Source organism: Heterodontus francisci, chromosome 4, assembly GCF_036365525.1.
Source record: "Heterodontus francisci isolate sHetFra1 chromosome 4, sHetFra1.hap1, whole genome shotgun sequence".
Lineage (NCBI taxonomy): Eukaryota > Metazoa > Chordata > Chondrichthyes > Heterodontiformes > Heterodontidae > Heterodontus > Heterodontus francisci.
In genome coordinates, this window is record NC_090374.1 from 208,107,221 (window position 1) to 208,124,771 (window position 17,551).

Here is a 17,551-nt window from a genome sequence, read left to right on the forward strand (position 1 = left end):
AGATTCACAAGGAGGAGGTGTTATCAATTTTGGAAAGAGTGAAAATAGATAAGTCCCCTGGGCCAGATGGGATTTATCCTAGGATTCTCTGGGAAGCCAGGGAGGAGATTGCAGAGCCGTTGTTGTTGATCTTTATGTCGTCATTGTCGACAGGAGTAGTGCCGGAGGACTGGAGGATAGCAAATGTTGTCCCCTTGTTCAAGAAGGGGAGTAGAGACAGCCCTGGTAATTATAGACCTGTGAGCCTTACTTCGGTTGTGGGTAAAATGTTGGAAAGGGTTATAAGAGATAGGATTTATAATCATCTTGAAAAGAATAAGTTCATTTGCGATAGTCAGCACGGTTTTGTGAAAGGTAGGTCGTGCCTCACAAACCTTATTGAGTTTTTCGAGAAGGTGACCAAACAGGTGGATGAGGGTAAAGCCGTGGATGTGGTGTATATGGATTTCAGTAAGGCGTTTGATAAGGTTCCCCACGGTAGGCTATTGCAGAAAATAGGGAAGTATGGGGTTGAAGGTGATTTAGAGCTTTGGATCAGAAATTGGCTAGCTGAAAGAAGACAGAGGGTGGTGGTTGATGGCAAATGTTCATCCTGGAGTTTAGTTACTAGTGGTGTACCGCAAGGTTCTGTTTTGGGGCCACTGCTGTTTGTCATTTTTATAAATGACCTGGATGAGGGTGTAGAAGGGTGGGTTAGTAAATTTGCGGATGACACGAAGGTCGGTGGAGTTGTGGATAGTGTCGAAGGGTGTTGTAGGGTACAGAGGGACATAGATAGGCTGCAGAGCTGGGCTGTGAGATGGCAAATGGAGTTTAATGCGGAGAAGTGTGAGGTGATTCACTTTGGAAGGAGTAACAGCAATGCAGAGTACTGGGCTAATGGGAAGATTCTTGGTAGTGTAGATGAGCAGAGAGATCTTGGTGTCCAGGTACATAAATCCCTGAAAGTTGCTACCCAGGTTAATAGGGCTGTTAAGAAGGCATATGGTGTGTTAGCTTTTATTAGTAGGGGGATCGAGTTTCGGAGCCACGAGGTCATGATGCAGCTGTACAAAACTCTGGTGAGGCCGCACCTTGAGTATTGCGTGCAGTTCTGGTCACCGCATTATAGGAAGGATGTGGAAGCTTTGGAAAGGGTGCAGAGGAGATTTACTAGGATGTTGCCTGGTATGGAAGGAAGGTCTTGCGAGGAAAGGCTGAGGGACTTGGGGTTGTTTTCGTTAGAGAGAAGGAGGAGGAGAGGTGACTTAATAGAGACATACAAGATAATCAGAGGGTTAGATAGGGTGGATAGTGAGAGTCTTTTTCCTCGGATGATGATGGCAAACACGAGGGGACATAGCTTTAAGTTGAGGGGTGAAAGATATAGGACAGATGTCAAAGGTAGTTTCTTTACGCAGAGAGTAGTAGGGGCGTGGAACGCCCTGCCTGCAACAGTAGTAGACTCGCCAACTTTAAGGGCATTTAAGTGGTCATTGGATAGACATATGGATGAAAATGGAATAGTGTCGGTCAGATGGTCGGCGCAACATCGAGGGCCGAAGGGCCTGTACTGCGCTGTAATGTTCTAATGTTCTAATTCTTTTCAAGATTCTGATATTCATAAAGAGAAAGTTTAATTGGCTGAGGGTAGTGCTGAGACTGCAATACATAAAGTTTTCCCAATATTGTCTGGAAAATCTGAATAATAGAGAAAATTAATAATCCTCTGATATTAATGAATTCAGAGTTATGGCTTTAGCAGAATGGTTTTTACTACCCTTGTGGCTTGTGTGTTGCAGTGAGCGCTGGGGTCATTCGACCCAGTTATTTTCCCCCTGTCCACCTCGTTAGATTGTATTGAAAAAAATAAAATGTTCATAAAGTGCCTTCTAGAATGTTCCAGCCACTGCAGAAGACCCATTACAGGCTTCAACATAATGTCATCACGGACCTATAAAGAAATGTAATGAGCAGTATTTCAAAAAATGATTTTTCTTTAGTCCCTAGTCTCTCTGATTACAGTCAGCAGATCTCTGTCACAATATTCCCAATTTTGTTAACCAGCGGCTGGATTTTACCAGCCCCGCCGACGTCGGGGGTCGTGGCAGGGGGGCCTGGAAACTAACTCCGGGAGAGGCCCGCCACGGGCCTCATGGTGGTCCCTTGCCACTCGGCGACAGGGACCGAATTAAAATATGTTAATTAATTTAATTTAGATGAATAAAGACTTCCTTTCACGACGGCCAGCCACTCCAATATTCCAGCCGGCTGCCGGAACTCCTGCTCCTTCGGATCTCTTTTTGGAGATCCGCGGCGGAACCTTGGTTGGGATGGGGGTGGGGGGGGAGTGAAGTTTTCAGGGTGAAGAGGGGGTGGGGGAGCAGGGAAAACTCTTGCTGTTGGTTGAGGGGATGGTGGGAAGGGGTTTAAAGTCAGAGTTAATAAAGTTCAGGGGGAAAGTTTGAGATCAGATGAAAGTTTTTTTTATGGGGGAGAGGGCAATAAGCAAATTGTTTGGTCACTGGGGGAGTGGCAGAGGGGCTTCGATATTATTAAATTTTTTTAATTTAACAGTAGCATGCATTTCACTTTAAAAATTAAGATTACTTGTAAGGGCTTGAAGCCCTTTACAAATGGCGCCGGCACCCTCTACGTTATTGGGGTGGGCAGTAAATGAGCCCCCGCATTAAATGTCGCATGTGCGCAGCACCATTTTTGAAGCTCACCAAAATCCAGCCTCAGTTTTCTCTTTAACCCATTCAACCCCCATGCCCCTCGCCAAATTAAACTGGGCAATGCTCAGCTCCCTTCATGATTCCAAATGACATGTGGCGCATTTTCAAGGCTGGAACCAGGCTGTGTCAGCGCTAGATTTCCAATTTGGGTTTGTAACAGTTGGCTAATCCCAGCCAGCAGCAGCTGGGCTGCTGTAATGACACTTGCACAAATTGGTTGCCACGTTTCCTACATTACAACAATGACTACACTTCAAGTGTACTTCATTGGCTCTAATGTGCTTTAGGATGTCCTGAGGTCATGAAAGGTGCTATATAAATGCAAGTCTTACCTTTCGTGTCACTGGCAGTGGAAAATGGACCAACGTTCTCATTCTTGATCACTGTCTAATGACTCATGCTGGTAAATGGATGTCAGGTTGAAAATAGAGTTGGACCTGACAGCAAAGACTTTCATAGTCATTCACTGTTGAGGCTTACACCTGAAGAATGGATGCTTGGATATGAGATTAGGGGAACATCATCACAGCAAGGGTCAAAGGGGCTAATTTTCATCTCGGTACCGTCCTGTTTTATTCTTTTTGACAGGATCAGGGTGAATGCACGACCAAAGTCACGGTGCTGCACTTAGCCCTGACAACCGGCCTGCTGCGAATGGTCATTTGTCACTGAAAAGAGGCAACGGCAAGTGTATCTCAGCACAGATTGGCACTTTCAGAAAGCAGAGAGGGAAAATAATTCCAATTCTTTTCTGTGTTCCCAAAAACATCCAGACTACTAAAACTGCTACAAACTCAGGGGGTCACAGACCGCCTGCTTGAAATGAATCTATGGCACTTAATTTCAAAGCAAGTATTGCATAGGTGCACATTTGATTATCCGTCTCACTCCCCCTCACCCCATCTCTCTCTCTCTCTCTATCTCTCTTTCTCTCCCTCTCTCTCCCTCAGCCCATCTCTCTCTCTATCTCTATCTCTCTCTCTCTTCCTCTCTCCCCCTCACCCCATCTCTCTCTCTCTCTATCTCTCCCTCAGCCCATCTCTGTATCTTTCTCTCTCTCTCGCTCTCTCCCCCTCAGCCCATCCGTCTCTCTCCCCCTCAGCCCATCCGTCTCTCTCCCCCTCAGCCCATCCGTCTTTCTCCCCCTCACCCCATCCGTCTTTCTCCCCCTCACCCCATCCGTCTCTCTCCCCCTCACCCCATCCGTCTCTCTCCCCCTCACCCCATCCGTCTCTCTCCCCCTCACCCCATCCGTCTCTCTCCCCCTCACCCCATCCGTCTCTCTCCCCCTCACCCCATCTCTGTATCTTTCTCTCTCTCTCTCTCTCTCTCTCTCTATCCCTCTCTCTCTCTCTCCCCCATCCCTCTCTCTATCTCTCTCTCGCCCTCTGTCCCTTTCGTTAAGTCTCTCTCTTTCTCCCTCCCCCCTCTCTTTCTCTCTCTCTGTCCCTCTTTCTCTCCCTCTCTCTGTCTTTATTTCAGTTCCTTCAGATATCTGGCTAGATTGGCCACCGTGGGTTGTTCTCTATTGGTCCTTCCTATCCACTCTATCTGGACTCTTCATAACTTTATACACCTCGATTAAATCTCCCATCAGCCTCCTCCGTTCCAAAGAAAACAACTCCAGCCTGTCTAATCTTTCCTGGTAGCTAAAATTCTCCATTCCTGACAGCATCCTCTGTAAATCTCCTCTGTACTCTCTCTCTCTCTCCTCTAATCACATCCTGCCTGTAATGTGCTGACCAGAACTCTGTGCAGTACTCTAGCTGTGGTCTAACTAGTGTTTTCTCTGGTTCGAGCATAACCTCCCTGCTCTTATCTTCTATATATCGGCCAATAAAGGAAAGTACAATCGAAAATCCTGCAAGAAAATCAATCCCTATTGTTAAAAAAAAAACTGCCGACAATTGTCACAGTGCAACACAAGTGTGATTTATTAAACTTTAACACAACAGAGTTTGTTACTCAGTCGTGTGAAGTGCATTGCACTATTACTGACCTTTACTCCAGTCCCTCAATCCTACTTTATCTCTGGGAGATTGTTATAAGAGTCACCCCATCCTTTCAAAGATAAATATTACCCACATCAAACCAGAGCAATTAGAAATTGTACACAGCTGCTGATAGCTAGTAACAAGACCGAAGGGAATGTTCAGTCTTCCATCTCTAACCCAGACAAATATATGTCTTCATTTATATTGATATCTGTCTGTCTGTCTGAATGGAATCAGATGGAGGCCTGGGCTTTCCCATAACAACATTGTTCGACCATTTCACTTTTTATGACAGACTGAAAGTTTTCATTTATCTTGTCTCTATTTTCCTGCAGTGATGTCCTGAGACTGAGATGATTGACCTCCAACAACCACAACCATCTTCCTTTGTGCTCCAACCAGTGGTGAGGTTTCCCCTGATTCCCACTGAGTTTTACTCGGGCCCCTTGATGCCACACTCGGTCAAACGCTGCCTTGATGTTAAGGTCAGTCTCTCTTCCCAGTAGCAGACAGGAGTGAATCATTCCCTTTGACCCGTTGTGTACTGAACATGTTCTGCTTCTTCACAGCCTGATATAGGACTGTACACGGCCGATTAACGCTGTTGGGGAGGGTTTAAACTAATGTGGCAGGGGGATGGGAACCAATTGAGGTCAGTTGACAGTAAGGAGGTAGTAACAAAAGCCTGTAAGGAACTAGATAATGAAGTCAGTGTGACTAAGGGGAAGAGCAGGCAGGGAGCAGATGATGAATATAAAGGGACTGGTGGTCTGAGGTGCATTTGTTTTAATGCAAGAAGTGTAGTTGGTAAGGCAGATGAACTTAGGGCTTGGATTGGTACCTGGGAGTATGATGTTATTGCTATTACTGAGACTTGGTTGAGGGAAGGGCATGATTGGCAACTAAATATCCCAGGATATCGATGCTTCAGGCGGGATAGAGAGGGAGGTAAAAGGGGTGGAGGAGTTGCATTACTGGTCAAAGAGGATATCACAGCTGTGCTGAAGGAGGGCACTATGGAGGACTCGAGCAGTGAGGCAATATGGACAGAACTCAGAAATAGGAAGGGTGCGGTAACAATGTTGGGGCTGTACTACAGGCCTCCCAACAGCGAGCGTGAGATAGAGGTACAAATATGTAAACAGATTATGGAAAGATGTAGGAGCAACAGGGTGGTGGTGATAGGAGATTTTAATTTTCCCAACATTGACTGGGATTCGCTTAGTGTTAGAGGTCCAGATGGAGCAGAATTTGTAAGGAGCATCCAGGAGGGTTTTCTAGAGCAGTATGTAAATAGTCCAACTCGGGAAGGGGCCATACTGGACCTGGTGTTGGGGAATGAGCCCGGCCAGGTTGTTGAAGTTTCAGTAGGGGACTACTTTGGGAATAGTGATCACAATTCCGTAAGCTTTAAAATACTCATGGACAAAGACGAGAGTGGTCCTAAAGGAAGAGTGCTAAATTGGGGGAAGGCCAACTATACCAAAATTCGGCAGGAGCTGGGAAATGTAGATTGGGAGCAGCTGTTTGAAGGTAAATCCACATGTGATATGTGGGAGGCTTTTAAAGAGAGGTTGATTAGCGTGCAGGAGAGACATGTTCCTGTGAAAATGAGGGATAGAAATGGCAAGATTAGGGAACCATGGATGACAGGTGAAATTGTGAGACTAGCTAAGAGGAAAAAGGAAGCATACATAAGGTCTAGGCGGCTGATGAAAGACGAAGCTTTGGAAGAATATCGGGAATGTAGGACCAATCTGAAACGAGGAATTAAGAGGGCTAAAAGGGGTCATGAAATATCTTTAGCAAACAGGGTTAAGGAAAATCCCAAAGCCTTTTATTCATATATAAGGAGAAAGAGGGTAACCAGAGAAAGGATTGGCCCACTAAAGGACAAAGGAGGAATGTTATGCTTGGACTCAGAGAAAATGGGTGAGATTCTAAACGAGTACTTTGCATCGGTATTCACCGAGGAGAGGGACATGACGGATGTTGAGGTTAGGAACAGATGTTTGATTACTCTAGGTCAAGTCGGCATAAGGAGGGAGGAAGTGTTGGGTATTCTAAAGGGCATTAAGGTGGACAAGTCCCCAGGTCCGGATGGGATCTATCCCAGGTTACTGAGGGAAGCGAGAGAGGAAATAGCTGGGGCCTTAACAGATATCTTTGCAGCATCCTTAAACACGGGTGAGGTCCCGGAGGACTGGAGAATTGCTAATGTTGTCCCCTTGTTTAAGAAGGGTAGCAGGGATAATCCAGGTAATTATAGACCGGTGAGCCTGACGTCAGTGGTAGGGAAGCTGCTGGAGAAGATACTGAGGGATATGATCTATTCCCATTTGGAAGAAAATGGGCTCATCAGTGATAGGCAACATGGTTTTGTGCAGGGAAGGTCATGTCTTACCAACTTAATAGAATTCTTTGAGGAAGTGACAAAGTTGATTGATGAGGGAAGGGCTGTCGATGTCATATACATGGACTTCAGTAAGGCGTTTGATAAGGTTCCCCATGGCAGGCTGATGGAGAAAGTGAAGGCGCTTGGGGTCCAAGGTGTACTAGCAAGATGGATAAAGAACTGGCTGGGCAACAGGAGACAGAGAGTAGCAGTAGAAGGGAGTTTCTCAAAATGGAGACGTGTGACCAGTGGTGTTCCACAGGGATCCGTGCTGGGACCACTGTTGTTTGTGATATACATTAATGATTTGGAGGAAAGTATAGGTGGACTGATTAGCAAATTTGCAGACGACACTAAGATTGGTGGAGTAGCAGATAGTGAAGGGGACTGTCAGAGAATACAGCAGAATATAGATAGATTGGAGAGTTGGGCAGAGAAATGGCAGATGGAGTTCAATCAGGGCAAATGCGAGGTGATGCATTTTGGAAGATCCAATTCAAGAGTGAACTATACAGTAAATGGAAAAGTCCTGGGGAAAATTCATGTCCAGAGAGATTTGGGTGTTCAGGTCCACTGTTCCCTGAAGGTGGCAACGCAGGTAAATAGAGTGGTCAAGAAGGCATACGGCATGCTTTCCTTCATCGGACGGGGCATTGACTACAAGAGTTGGCAGGTCATGTTACAGTTGTATAAGACTTTGGTTCGGCCACATTTGGAATACTGCGTACAGTTCTGGTCGCCACATTATCAAAAGGATGTGGATGCTTTGGAGAGGGTGCAGAGGAGGTTCACCGGGATGTTGCCTGGTATGGAGGGCGCTAGCTATGAAGAGAGGTTGAGCAGATTAGGATTATTTTCATTAGAAAGACGGAGGTTGAGGGGGGACCTGATTGAGGTGTACAAAATCATGAGAGGTATAGACAGGGTGGATAGCAAGAGGCTTTTTCCCAGAGTGGGGGTTTCAATTACGAGAGGGCACGAGTTCAAAGTGAAAGGGGAAAAGTTTAGGGGGGATATGCGTGGAAAGTTCTTTACGCAGAGGGTGGTGGGCACCTGGAACGCATTGCCAGTGGAGGTGGTAGATGCGGGCACGATGGATTCTTTTAAGATGTATCTAGACAGATACATGAATGGGCAGGAAGAAAAGAGATACAGAACCTTAGAAAATAGGCGACATGTTTAGAGAGAGGATCTGGATCGGCGCAGGCTTGGAGGGCCGAAGGGCCTGTTCCTGTGTTTTAATTATCTTTGTTCTAATGTCGCCCATCAAACACTCCCAGAGCAGGTTCAGCACAGCTCAGGAACAGAGTACAGTTCCTTCAACATTCTCTCTCTGTCTTCCTCTCTCTGTCTCTCCCTCCTGCTATCTCTGACACTCGGAGAGAGACAGAGGGAAAGAGGGTTATATATAAAGGCAGAGAGAGGGCTGTAGAGAGGGGCAAGGTTTGAGAGAGAGTTTGTTGGAGTGGATTGAAAGGGAGAATGTAAGATATATTAATTTGATGTCATCCTTCACTGCTGTGTCATATAAGAGATAGGTATGGAGAAAAAAAAAGCATCGGGAGAGGGAGAAATGTAGATGAAGTTGGGGCCCAGGTGGACACTTTTGATGATCCAGAAGGAATAGCCTCCATTTTAAATAGCAGGCAAGCTATTCCACTGTGGGAGCCATCACATCCTCATGATATTGGTTGTGGAAATGTCATGCTGGCTTATTGGTTAATTTTTAAATCTGTGATTGATAGATTCTTGTTCGCCAAAGGTATTAAGAGATAAGGGGCAAAGGTGGGATATATGGTGTTCGTTAGATCACAGATCAGCCCTGGTCTCATTGAATGCTGGAACAGGGTTGAGGGGTTAAATTGCCTCCTCTTCCTATGTCCGATGTTAAATATCCTTCTTTCTCTCTCAGTCACCCTGTCGGTCTGTGTCTCTCTGTTTCTCTCATTCTGTCTCTCTCTCTCTCTGTCTGTTTCGGACAGTGTGGAGCGAGATTCACTCTTGTATCCACCCCATGATCTTCCTGCCCTGGGAGTGTTTGATGGATCAGTGTAGAGGGAGCTTTACTCTGTATATTAATGACTTGACTTGGGTTTACGGGGCAGAACTTTAAAGTTTGTAGATGACACAAATCTTTGGAAATGTAGCAGAGAGAGAAGAGAATAGTAGCAGACTTCAGGAGGCTGTTGGCAGTCTGGTAAATTGGACAGACACATGGCAGGTTAACTTCAATGCTGAGAAATGTGAAGTGATGGATTTTGGAAGGAAGACTGGGAGAGGCAATCGAAATTAAATGGTACAATGTTAAAATAGGTGAAGGAACAGAGAACCCTAACACATACAGGAGCTGACAGTCTCTTTCTCTCTCTCTCCATTTCACCCTCTCTCTTTCTCTTTCAATCCTGATCCTGACTTTTCTCAGAATCCTTCCTGGTTGAATAGTAGCCTGAAATGTTTCAGTCTCACTGTTACCAGGAACAAGTCACATTTCTGTGGTATTTTCGATATCTTAATGATTCAATTTGGAGCTTGGATTGTGTCAGGTAAATGTGGTTTCTCATTCAGACATTCCTGCATTGTGGAACTGTCAGTTATCTGTGCAGGGACAGGATATCGGGGTGTTTGAATGGAGTTGAAGATTTTGGTTGCTTGAATAGGGTGTGAATTAGATTGTGGATTGTGTCCCTGAATGTCTTTCAGCCGATGTCCTGAGAGAATGAAGTGGTTTACCAATGTCTGAATAACATCAAAGTCTTTCGACACATGAAAGAACAAGATTGGGGACAATATACAAAAGCTGAGACAGTCAGGCAGCAACAGGAGGAAGGTGAATGTCTTTTACAGTTTGTAATCTGAAAACCTGAGCTAATGACTGAAAAAGCAGGAGTTCAAATCCCACATTGGGCTCTTGTGAATTTGAATTTCTCTGAAAATAAAAAATAACTCTGAAATAATAAATCCTCCAAGATGAAATGATTCCCTCTCACTGCTCTGACACTGATTTACCTTCAAGTAGCTTTTTCCAGTCCACTTTTTCTAAATCACCTTCCACCGGCTCAGCTTCATTCCCTAAAACTAAGTGTAAAACTGACCCATCTCTTGTTGACCTTGCTAGATACTGGCCTAAAAAAATTTCCCCTGAATGTATATTTACAATTCTGTATCCTTGATACCTTTTACACTAGTCTCAGTTATCAATGCACTAGTTAGGTCTGCACTGGACCCTGTCTGTGTTTATATTACACATGGCCCTGTCTCTGCTATAAAAATGGTTTAAAAAGTGGAGAGAAAACCCTCCAATTTATACAGTAGATCCAAAGAAATAGGAGCAGGAGTAGGCCATTCAGCCCATCGAGCCTGTTCTGCCAGTCAATACGATCATGATTGATCTGATAGTGACTTTAACTCCACTTTCCTGCCTGCCCCCCGTAACCCTTGACTCCCTTGTATATAGTCATTGACCCAACCTCCACTGCTTTCTGGGGAAGAGAATTCCAAAGCCTAACCAACCGCTAGCTCAGTCTTAAATGGCAGAACCTTTATTTTTAAACTGTGCCCCCTAGTTCAAGACTCCTCCACAAGGGGAACATCCTCCCAACATCCGCCCTGTAAAGTCCCCTCAGAATCTTGTCTGTTTCAATAAGATCACCTCTCATTCTTCTCAACTCCAATGAGTATAGTCCCAACCTGTTCAACCATCCCTCATAAGACAACCCCTTCATCCCAGGAATCAGCCGAGTGAACCTTCTCTGAACTGATTCCAATGCATCCAGGCCTGACCATTTATCCACTTTCAAAGATGCCAAACCCCTTAATATTTCCCTCTCACTCTGTTTATCCCATCCAATATTTCACACTCCTCCTCTTTAACTACAATATCTGCATCGTTCCCCCTCTTTTATAAAGACGGACACAAAGTATTCATTATGAACCATGCCCACATCTCCCACCTCCACACACACATTCCCTTTTTGGTCCCTAATACTCTATCCTTAGTTATCCTCGTGCTCTTAATGTATTTATAAAACATCTTTGTGATTTCTTTGCTTTTACTTGGTAATATTATTTTCCGGCCATTTCTTTGCTCTCCTAATTTGCTTTTTAATTTCACCCCTGAACTTTCGACACTTTCTGTGGTATTGAGCTCTCGGTATCTGACATAAGCTTCCCTCTTGTGCCTTATCCTACCCGGTTTGATCCTTGACATCCAAGGGGCTCTAGATTTGGGAGTCCCACCCTGTTTGTCTTTGTGTGAACATATTTGTTCTCGACCCTCAGTAACTCTCACTGCTCTGACACTGATTGACCTTCAAGTAGCTGTTTCCAGTCCACTTTGCTAAAATCCCCCATCTCTGGAACCACCATCCCCTCTGCTCCCTCCAATGGACCCTCACATCCTTCCTAAAGTGTGGTCACCAGAATTGGATGCAGTATTCTGGTCGTGGCCTAACCAGAGGCTTATAAACATTCAGCATAACTTTCATGCTTTTGTATTCAAAATCTCTATTTATGAAGCCCAAGATCCCATATGCTTTGCTGACTACTTTCTCAATATGTCCTGCCACCTTCAAAGATGTATGTCCATGTATCCCCAGGTCCCTCTGTCCCTGCACACTCTCTAGAACTGGGCCATTAAGTCTATATTGCCTCTCCCTATCCCTTCTGCCAAAATACATCACCTCACATTTCCCTGTATTAAATTCCTTCTGACACTTGTCTGCCCATTCTGCTCAACTATCTATGTCCTGTTGTAGTCGATTGGAGTCATCCTCACTGTTTGCATCTCCTCCAAGTTTGTTATCATCGGCAAATATTAAAATTTGACAAAAAGCACTGACTTTTGGGGAACACTGCTGTCTACCATCTTCCAGTCTGAAAAACAACCATTTACCACAACTCGCTGCCTTCTGTCCTTTCACCAATTTTTGATCCAAGCTGACACAGGCCCTCCTATCCCATGAGCCTCAGTTTTGTTAACCAGAATTGGACACAATACTGCAGCCGAGGACAAACTATTATTTTATAAAGGTTTAGCATCACTTCCTGACTTTTATACTCTAGACCTGTTTCTAAAGCTCAGGATCCCATCTGCTTTATTAACCCATCAGCAAAGTGGGAAATTCTACCAGAACAATTGACCAGTTCCCTTAGACATGAATCCGTGAGTCGTTCCAAGGCTGGCGGGAGGGTTTAGAGAGAACCCCAACCTGGTCATTTTTGTGAAACAGAAAACCATCAATGCATTGGCAGGGATATTAATAAAGCCCTTACAATGACAGGAGGAATGTTATGCTTGGACTCAGAGAAAATGGGTGAGATTCTAAACGAGTACTTTGCATCGGTATTCACCGAGGAGAGGGACATGACGGATGTTGAGGTTAGGAACAGATGTTTGATTACTCCAGGTCAAGTCGGCATAAGGAGGGAGGAAGTGTTGGGTATTCTAAAGGGCATTAAGGTGGACAGGTCCCCAGGTCCGGATGGGATCTATCCCAGGTTACTGAGGGAAGCGAGAGAGGAAATAGCTGGGGCCTTAACAGATATCTTTGCAGCATCCTTAAACACGGGTGAGGTCCCGGAGGACTGGAGAATTGCTAATGTTGTCCCCTTGTTTAAGAAGGGTAGCAGGGATAATCCAGGTAATTATAGACCGGTGAGCCTGACGTCAGTGGTAGGGAAGCTGCTGGAGAAGATACTGAGGGATAGGATCTATTCCCATTTGGAAGAAAATGGGCTCATCAGTGATAGGCAACATGGTTTTGTGCAGGGAAGGTCATGTCTTACCAACTTAATAGAATTCTTTGAGGAAGTGACAAAGTTGATTGATGAGGGAAGGGCTGTCGATGTCATATACATGGACTTCAGTAAGGCGTTTGATAAGGTTCCCCATGGCAGGCTGATGGAGAAAGTGAAGGCGCTTGGGGTCCAAGGTGTACTAGCTAGATGGATAAAGAACTGGCTGGGCAACAGGAGACAGAGAGTAGCAGTAGAAGGGAGTTTCTCAAAATGGAGACGTGTGACCAGTGGTGTTCCACAGGGATCCGTGCTGGGACCACTGTTGTTTGTGATATACATTAATGATTTGGAGGAAAGTATAGGTGGACTGATTAGCAAGTTTGCAGACGACACTAAGATTGGTGGAGTAGCAGATAGTGAAGGGGACTGTCAGAGAATACAGCAGAATGTAGATAGATTGGAGAGTTGGGCAGAGAAATGGCAGATGGAGTTCAATCAGGGCAAATGCGAGGTGATGCATTTTGGAAGATCCAATTCAAGAGTGAACTATACAGTAAATGGAAAAGTCCTGGGGAAAATTGATGTCCAGAGAGATTTGGGTGTTCAGGTCCACTGTTCCCTGAAGGTGGCAACGCAGGTAAATAGAGTGGTCAAGAAGGCATACGGCATGCTTTCCTTCATCGGACGGGGCATTGAGTACAAGAGTTGGCAGGTCATGTTACAGTTGTATAGGACTTTGGTTCGGCCACATTTGGAATACTGCGTACAGTTCTGGTCGCCACATTATCAAAAGGATGTGGATGCTTTGGAGAGGGCGCAGAGGAGGTTCACCAGGATGTTGCCTGGTATGGAGGGCGCTAGCTATGAAGAGAGGTTGAGTAGATTAGGATTATTTTCATTAGAAAGACGGAGGTTGAGGGGGGACCTGATTGAGGTGTACAAAATCATGAGAGGTATAGACAGGGTGGACAGTAAGAGGCTTTTTCCCAGAGTGGGGGTTTCAATTACTAGAGGACATAAGTTCAAAGTGAAAGGGGAAATGTTTAGTGGGGATATGCGTGGAAAGTTCTTTACGCAGAGGGTGGTGGGCACCTGGAACGCGTTGCCAGCGGAGGTGGTAGACGCGGGCACGATGGAGTCTTTTAAGATGTATCTAGACAGATACATGAATGGGCAGGAAGAAAAGAGATACAGAACCTTAGAAAATAGGCGACATGTTTAGAGAGAGGATCTGGATCGGCGCAGGCTTGGAGGGCCGAAGGGCCTGTTCCTGTGCTGTAATTATCTTTGTTCTTTGTTCTTAATGGACCAAATGGCCTCCTTCTGTGCTATGCCACTCTACTCGATAAGGAGATGCAGAGGTGAGCAATGCTATGATCCCAGGTATCAGGGAATTTATTCTGAGGAAAGGTTGTGAACTTTGCACTCATTCTTCTTGGAAAAGAGACTTTACGAAATTCGAATTGAAATTTTCAAGATTATGCAAAGAATTGAGAAAGCTCATCCAGGCAGATGTTCACAATGACAAAGGGTTGAAACATCAGGAGATACATCCGGTCAGAAGGAATAAAAGAGCCAATATACACTTAATGGCACAGTTCTAACGAGTGTGCAGGAGCAGGGGCACCTAGGGCTACCTGTCCATCGATCTTTGAAGGTGGCAGACATATTGAGAGAGTGGTTCATAAGCATATGGGATCTTGGGCTTCATAAATAGAGACATTGAGTACAAAAGCAGGGATGTTATGCTGAACCTTTATAAAGCTCTGGTTTGGCCCCAACTGGAGAATTGCACCCTGTTGTGGTCACCACACTTTAGGAAGGATGTGAGGGTCTTTGAGAGGGTGCAGAGGAGATTTACCAGAATGGTTCCAGGGATGGGGGATTTTAGTTACAAGGTTAGGTTGGAAAAGCTAGGGTTGAGGCCAAATCATTAAATATATTCAAGAAAGAGTTAGATATAGTTCTTAGTGCTAAAGGAATCAAGGGATATGGGGAGAAAGCTAGAACTGGGTACTGAGTTTGGACGATCAGCCATGATCGTATTGAATGGCGGTGCAGGCTTGAAGGGCCAAATGGCCTACTCCTGCTTCTATTTTCTATGTTTCTATGTTCTCCTTAGAACAAAGGAGATTGAGGGGAGATTTAATAGAGGTGTACAAGATTATGACAGGCGTAGACAAGTTAGACAAGGAAAAACTGTTCCTATTAACTAATGGTACAGGGACTAGGGGACACAGATTGAAGGTTTATGGGCAAGAGATGCAGGGGGAATACGACAAAGAACTTTTTTACACAGTGGGTGGTAATGTTCTGGAACTCGCTGCCCACAAGGGTGATGGAAGCGGAGACAAACAATGACTTTAAAAACAAATTGGATGGCCACTTGAAGGAAATAAACTTGCAGGGCTACGGGTATTGAGCAGGGGAGTGGGAATGCCTGGATTGCTCTGTGGAGAGCCAGCATGGACTCGGTGGGCTGAATGGTCTCTTTCTGTGCCGTAAATGACTCTATGACTTAGAGCATGGCTACCCGACCCGAACCAGATGGGACCCGCAACATTAGATTAGATTAGAGATACAGCACTGAAACAGGCCCTTCGGCCCACCGAGTCTGTGCCGACCATCAACCACCCATTTATACTAATCCTACACTAATCCCATATTCCTACCAAACATCCCCACCTGTCCCTATATTTCCCTACCACCTACCTATACTAGTGACAATTTATAATGGCCAATTTACCTATCAACCTGCAAGTCTTTTGACTTGTGGGAGGAAACCGGAGCACCCGGAGAAAACCCACGCAGACACAGGGAGAACTTGCAAACTCCACACAGGCAGTACCTGGAATCGAACCCGGCCCCTGGAGCTGTGAGGCTGCGGTGCTAACCACTGCGCCACTGTGCCGCCTTACGTGTCAGGTTCGGGTCAAGTCGGGTTGTTCTTCTGGGTCCGGCACTCGGGCTCAGCTCGGGTTGGGCCGGGTCGGACACAGTGGCAGTGCTGCCTTTTGGTCAGGGAGGGAAAGGGAAGTAAGAGTAAGCATCATTAATTTCTGGTAGTTGAGTCGGGTCGGGTTGGGCACGGGAAAAAACCACAGGACTTGGGCCCGGGTCGGGTTCAGATTAGATGTGGTCTGGTCGGGCTCGAGTCGGGTTTCAATTGTATACCCAAGCAGGCCTTTACTATGACTCTATGGCACGCAGGTTAAAAAGAAGATAGAACAAGGGGAAATTAGCAGAGATTTTTCAAAGAAAGAATCATTGACTTGTGGAAACAGCCATGAGAGAATGCCATTGTAGCAAACGGGACAAATGCATTAAGAAGTAGCCAGATGTGTTAGGAGAGAAGCAATTGAAGAATATGGTGATCAGGAAAGCAGGTAAAGGTATTGGGCCAAATAACCTTAATCCTGCAACTAAAAATTCTTGCATTCTTATATAAACATACATGATTTAAAATCTTACATCTCGAACCCTTCCGTGTCTGTCACACATCATTGTGTATAAAGTAAGCAGAAAGGAAGGAACGGATTCTAACCCCTTCCTACAGTTTACATATGTGCTGAATGCATCTCCAGATGCACTAGATGTCCCATTGACACAGTTTATGGTGGGCTGCAGGATACTCAGTTTTAAAAGACAATAAGTATTAAACCACATAACATAGAATGTAATATTCAGCGACTGAAGTTCAGGTGTCTGTGGCTTTAAAGCTACAAGGTGTAATTTCTCTGCAGCTTTGAATTCAATTACATGCTGATTGCTCACAATTAAATGATCAACGCAGTTAGAGGCCAGAGTAGCTTTCTTTCCTTGTGTGAGTCTTTGAAGTCAAATAAAAGAAAGCTTGAATGCCTTTCTGAAGTCAATTAGAGACTGATAGCAGTCAGTAGATTCTTAGTTCAACTAGAGGTCAGACTGGCTTTCTTTTATCGAAATTTACAGTTGTGTCCATGTGACACTTAAAGTGTCACGACTACAGGCAGCAGGGTAGTTGTTTTAATTCTCTTTGTAAGATAACCAGAGGTGAGATCGACCAAGACTTTAAACTTATCCAAATAATGGTTTTACAAACATTAAGACACAATAGGCTTGCACATAGAGGTGCATACAACCTCAGTGGTATCACTGAAACTCAAGATGGTCAATTCCTCTCCTTTGTGAACATGGAAAAGTTAATAATCCATTGACATCCTGCGTCGTGTTCTTCTGCTCTGTTTCGTGCACCGTGCCTGCCTTTCACTTAGGGATGGCCGTTCTTGTACCATTCTTGCTGAACATTCCATGTTCAGTAAATTTCCACCCTCTCCCTCCCATGTTTGCACTGACTGGTGTTACAAAAACAACACCTGGGCAGGAGAAATCGGTTCGCGAAGCAGCGCTATGCAGACTTACCTCAGTTGCCCAGGGGCTGCGGGCTGCTTCCTGCGGACCCGTGTGGCGCTCTTCGATGATACATGAGTGAATTTCTTCCCGCTGGTGTTTTAAAGCATTCTCACAGTCCCCTAAGGCCTCTTCGTTTGTAGCCTTCCACATGGCCTGCACCACAATTTTACAAATCCAGCCAATCTTCACAGCATGCCATTTTGAACAGTTGGTTCTTTTAACCAAACTCAGCTTCCTTTGCTGGTAAATAATCCAGGGTTCCAGTCAACCCGTCAGCTTCTTTAAAACTGGTCTTGAAAAGTCTACAAAATCCTTCA